Here is a 6,000-nt window from a genome sequence, read left to right as displayed (position 1 = left end):
GAGGAGCCTGGCAGGCTAAAATCCATGGGGTCGTAAGATTTGGACATGACTTAGTGAGTAAACCACCACCAATCTCATTTTACAGATGACATGCAAATTTGGAAGGGGAGGAATTGGTGGTTTAGTGATTAAAAATATGATGGGAGCAGGAATGGGGCATCTAAATTCTAAACCTGGCCCTGGCCCTAAGGAGTCCTGGCACAAGCTGACTTGACTTCCTCATTCATCCTTCTTCTCAAAGATGATGCCTCAAATCTGTGGATTGATGAGGGGCTTCCCTGAGGGAGAGAGGAGGGGGACACTGAAATAGGTTCTGACATCCATCTCCTATCCATTCCATTAGAGCAGCTCCACTTGGATTTATTTTTCATTTTTTTGGCCATGTCACCCGACCCCTGTGATGGAGGGTAGAGTTCTAACCACCGGACTGCCAGGGAATTCCTTCTTCTCCTTTTAAAGTTTGATGTTTTCTGAGATCCTTTCTTCAAGTTTTAGCACCAGAGATGGATTGATATAATTTTTCATATTTGTGGCTGTGATGTGTCCATTTATTCATGTAATAACTTCTTCTTAACCAAGCAACCTTCTGTATTAGTGACTGGGTGTGCAGTAGCTGTAAAGACAGACTCTGCTCTCAAACAGCTTGCAGTCTAGAAAGAGAGAATTATAGAACAGGGTGGCAATCACTCTGGAAATTGAAACCCCAGGAATCTTGGGGCACATAGAAGGGGCAGTCAACCCTATCAAGATTTGAGGAGGAAGAGAAGGAAGAGCAGAAGTTTGGGGTTGACTTTCCAGAAGAAATAACAGATGGTGGACATTCCTTTTAATGTTCTTTACTTTCTTTTCTCTTTGTCTTAATGAAAGCTACTGAGGACTTCTTTTGGAAAAAGATGAGAAACCAAACTTCCGAGAACTGTTAAGAGCTCTTGTCACTCACTGACTGTAATCCTGGGCAAATTGCTAAATCCCTATGAAACTCCATGTCAACATCTGGATATACAGGGCCAGTAATGATAGAATGTTCCACAAAGCACCATCTCAAAGATCGAATTAGATAATGTGTGTAAACGTGTTTATAAAACTATAAAGCCCTGTAAAAATGTGGACTATCATTATTGCTAACACTCTGCGGAAAGCTTTAATTCCCACTGACCTACCCGATCTTTCCCAATTACACCAAGATTCTGGTCCTGTGGAGGTCTGGCTCACTTCGAACAACTGGGAAGGGAGCCATTTCACAATATGAGTCATAATTAATAGCAATAAGGCTTGTGAAATCTTGGTTAAAAAGCAGACCCTCTTTAGTTTTAGGATGAAGAGAATGTGTTACATTTCTGTAAACCATCATTGTGTCCAACTCTTCTTAGCTAACTTGGGATAAAATGGTTGGTATAATTTCTTGTCACCTCTAGATTTATTGAGGGGGAGTCCTGTTGTTCTTTTTCTCTTATAGTGAAATTCCCTAGGCATCTGCCCTTGCTTCTTAAACTTCTTCAGGGATCAAAACATTAGAATGTTCTAGAGAAACCCACTGGTAACTAAAAGGAGCTAAAGCTGAAACTCCAGTACTTTGGCCACCTCATGAGAAGAGTTGACTCATTGGAAAAGACTCTGATGCTGGGAGGGATTGGAGGAAGGAGAAGGGGACGACCGAGGATGAGACGGCTGGATGGCATCACGGACTCGATGGACATGAGTCTGAGTGAACTCCGGGAGATGGTGGTGAACAGGGAGGGCTGGCGTGCTGCGATTCATGGGGTCGCAAAGAGTCGGACACGACTGAGCGACTGAACTGAACTGAATTGAGCTAAAATGAGTGAAATGGATGGGCCCAGAGATCTGGAAAGGAATTACCTCTAGGAGAGGTGGTCTCAGTTTAATTCCAGCCTGGCTGTTGAACCTCCATACCTTGAGGTTGTCTGTACTGTTCAGTGTAATCTTTTTTTATCTTTAAATGTGAGTGTGAATCATTCCAGTTTGTAAAGGCTCCTCTGTCTCCTTGGCTTCCTTACTCAAATCTTGTTCCCTTAAAAGTTTTGCATCAATCTAAACCTAAAATCACTCCAACGATTAAATCCTGTGGCTCCCTCTTGCTTAGGGAGTAGAGTTCAAGGTTTTTTAACCTAGTGTTCTGGCTCCTCTGTAAGTTACCCTGGAGGAGGGCATGGCAACCCACTCCAGTATTCTTGCCTGGAGAATCCCGTGGACAGAGGAGACTGTCGGGCTACAGTCCATAGGATCGCAAAGAGTTGGACACCACTGAACCAACTTAACACAGCACACACACAATAAGAATAACGTTGAGCTAAGCATAGCTTCTCCAAGAGTCTTTGAGTCTCAGAGGAAGACCTGGAAAATAAGGCTGCAGGACAGGGTTCCCATAACTTTCTGTGGGCCGCTCCCACTGCCCACTGAATAATAATTACAGATGTGTTTGTGGCCTCCTAGAGAAAAAGGGCTGGTTTTTGGAGCACAGCACTTGTTCAAGGTTTGTTGAATGAGTGACTATGATAAAGGTTACTTATAGTTGTTCAACTCTTTGCAACCCTATGGACACTTTCCCACCAGGCTCCTCTGTCCCTGGAATTCTCCCAGCAAGAATACTGGAGTGCATAATCTTTCCTTTTCCAGGGGATCTTCCTGACCCAGGGATCAAACTCGAGTCTCCTGTATTGCAGGCAGATTCTTCACCTTCTGAGCCACCAGGGAAGCCTAGCTGCCCACTAAAATTGGGACTTTCAGGCTTCACATAGGTTCAAGATAAACCCAATCTGTTAAAAACCTAACCACAATTCACCACCAACTTTTTGTTGTTTTGCTTTTTACATTCGGGCTCAAAAGAAAAAAAAAAAAATTAAGATAAAATGAGAGACCAGCTACCATAAGCACTATTTTTATGCCTGCTACCTCTAGTACTTTCACTGGAGTTAAATAATTCCCCTTCATTGTCCTAATATTCTACAATTCCCAAATTGTAGAAGGAAAATTGACATTCCTTATGGTAATCCTAAAATGTAAACTATTTGAACAAGAATGGACAAAATCTCCCATGAAATTACAAATTAAAGTGAAAACTATTCAACAAAAGTTAAAAGAGTTTCTAATCACATTCTTCCTCAAATTCCAGAATTCCCTTATCTTGAATGCTGAAATTTGATGGTTCTGTACTATGTTACAAAACTTACTAATACGTCATACTTCAAACTAATGGACATTCAAGGATAGGTTGGATTTGGTTGTTTCTTGTTATTGTGACATTTCCCCTCACCTCCCACCACCTCAATGAGTTCACCTACAACATACTTTATAATAGCATGTTCAAAGAAAATGCTTGAAAGTTTTCAAAAGAAATAGCATTTGCCATCTTTTTTTTTTTTTTTTTTAACTCTGGAATAGAAAAATTAATATGATTTCCTGGTCCTGTATCTCCTACCCACAGTAGCATTAAATAAAATACATATAGAGACTTGTTCATAATTTCTTGCTGTTTGGTTTATTTAGTATTTCTATGAAGGAAAAAATGTTTGAAGGCTCAAGGGTCTTATTTATAAAATACAGGAAAAGGAAGAAATATGTGTTGAGTAAACCCAAGTTGTCCCGAGGGCATTATTGCTATAGCTTTCCAAAAGAGAAAGTGGTACTTAAAGGTAGTAATTCCTAATATTTCCCCCAGACTACACCCTTGTAATTCAGATGAACTCTGAACTGAGACTCTTTGCATGTCATTTTCTCATTAGGTTTTTATTATAGCCAACAAAACTTTCACTGGTGAATTACTTCCCTTCTCTGGGGTTCACCAGACTCCTATAATGTCTGTGCTAACTAAAATAATGAAATGATTTTTAACTAAGATTTGGGGATTTTAAAAAAAGGGATAAAGAGAGGGTACTAGAGGCTTCTCATCTCTATACTAACCAAAGTATGGTTTTCTAATCCCTTTTCTTGTCCCCTACTCCAAAACAACCAGAAATAAAAGATGGAAATGCCACTTGGCTTGAAATTCCATCTAAAATTATATAAAGATTTATCTTTTAAGTTCTCTGAAATACAAGACATTTCCACAAGAAATGTGGACAAGTTAGTCTTAAATCCATGGCTCACAGAGGACTTAGTGTAGTAAATAAATGCTTTAAAATGTAGTCAAGGCATTGAGAAATGGCGCCTAGGCCAGAAGTGCCAACATAAAAAGCAATTTTGTTTGTTGCCAAGTGTTATTATGTCACTTATTCATAGGAGTTACATTTAATATTTACTGTGTATCAGGTATAAAACCCATTCTTGCTCTCAAAGAACTTACAATTTAGTTGAGAAGCCAGAAATTTTACCAGGATTTTTTAAAAGAAAAGAGTGGTAGGAGACTTGTAATTAAATGTTAAACTATGTGACACAGATGCTAAGTGATCTAGGAGATAAAAGAAAGAGAAAGACTACTGGGGGTTGGGACTGCCAAGAGCATATATTTTCAATAAACCCTTAGAATGATGCAATTTTAAAAGTTGTTGTAATTGCTGCTAATTTATACTTTTAGCATTTACATGATTCACCATTGCTTTCCAACCAGGAGATGTTCAAAAAAGTATAAACATGCAACAGTTGAGATTTGGCAGGAGACATACCTTCTGAATCTCCCTGGATTTGCTAATGAGAGAAAAAGACATACTTTCTTGTTGGAAAACAGACGTAAGAATTAAGTGGATTTTGTATGGGGAATATGAGATTTAATAAACAGGAATACAGAACTCCGGCTGTAATTTTTGGTATGAGTTTTGTTTCTATTAAACATTTTTCTTCTTGCTAAACAAATTTTAAGTTTTGGAGTTGAGTCAGGCTCAAAAATTTTTTTTTAATTTTTAAAAATCTATTTTCACGATCTATTTTCTTTCTTAAGAAAGGTGGACTAGAAGTGCAAGTTACAGTCTCAATTCCTTGAGAATTTTCTAATTCTTAAAGAAACGATGGGGCCGGTGGGGGTGTAGAGGACATTTAGCATCCTTTAAAATAGAGGCATCTGTCTGCACAGCAAACTTATCTTTTGAAATTACGAAACTTCAAGTGTGCATTTGTACTCTTGGTCTTAAAATGCTTTTTACTTTAGTAGTCTAGCAAAGATCTTGGTCTCTTTGTGTTTCTTACCTTTTTAAATCTTTGCCATCAGATAATTTGAGCTAAATTAGATGTGTTATAATAGAGTTTTAACTGCTAAAATAGAGGCATGTCTCATCTTGTGTTTTGAGTAAGTTTAGTCAAGTTTAGAGCATTATAGCACTTTTTTTTATCCATATTTGATTGCCTTCTGGGTCTTCCCAAGAAATGTCAGTTATTTCCCCAATTCTAAGAAGAGGGACTCTTTCATAACAGTGTACAACCAGGCAAAAGAGCACACTCGTGTTTCCTTAAGGGGAGGAAACCAGCAACAATGTGAGATAATTAAATTTAGCTCCAGAAATCTCTTCTTTGAAACGTTCTAATCAAGACTTCAAGCTTTCTGAGTGTGTGTGCGCTTTTTTCTTCAATTCTTCCTGGTCCCGGTTTTGCATTTCTAATGAAAGTGGACTGACAAAGCGGCAAAGTGGTCTAAGGAGCAAAACAAAGCCAACAAGCAGGCTTCTGGTGCGCCAAGATTAATCAATATTCCAGAAACCTCGGGTTTCTCCCCTCCTTCCCTGTGGTGTTTTCATTTTTCCCCACTCCCCCTTTCCCGGGCACAGACTCCGCCCCTTTTCTTAAGTTGCCCTGATAGTAATTTGCAGTTTCAGAGCACATGCACGCCTCGCTCACTGCGTTCTGTTGCTCTGCCGTACCTGCTGGGAATTCACCTTGTCATTGCCTGGGGTATCTTCTACCCGTTGCAAAATACGAAAAAGGTAAGTCTGACGTCCTGTATTCCTGCTGGGCTTAATTTCTCATTCCATTTCTCTGCCCCTGTACTTTGTTTCCCAGGCAGAGGAGTAGCGAGAGTAAAAGCTAGCCATTTTGGTAGATAAAGTCCATGTTAGT

Source organism: Capricornis sumatraensis, chromosome 18 (genome assembly GCF_032405125.1).
Source record: "Capricornis sumatraensis isolate serow.1 chromosome 18, serow.2, whole genome shotgun sequence".
Taxonomy (NCBI): Eukaryota; Metazoa; Chordata; class Mammalia; order Artiodactyla; family Bovidae; genus Capricornis; species Capricornis sumatraensis.
This window is presented reverse-complemented; position numbering follows the sequence as displayed.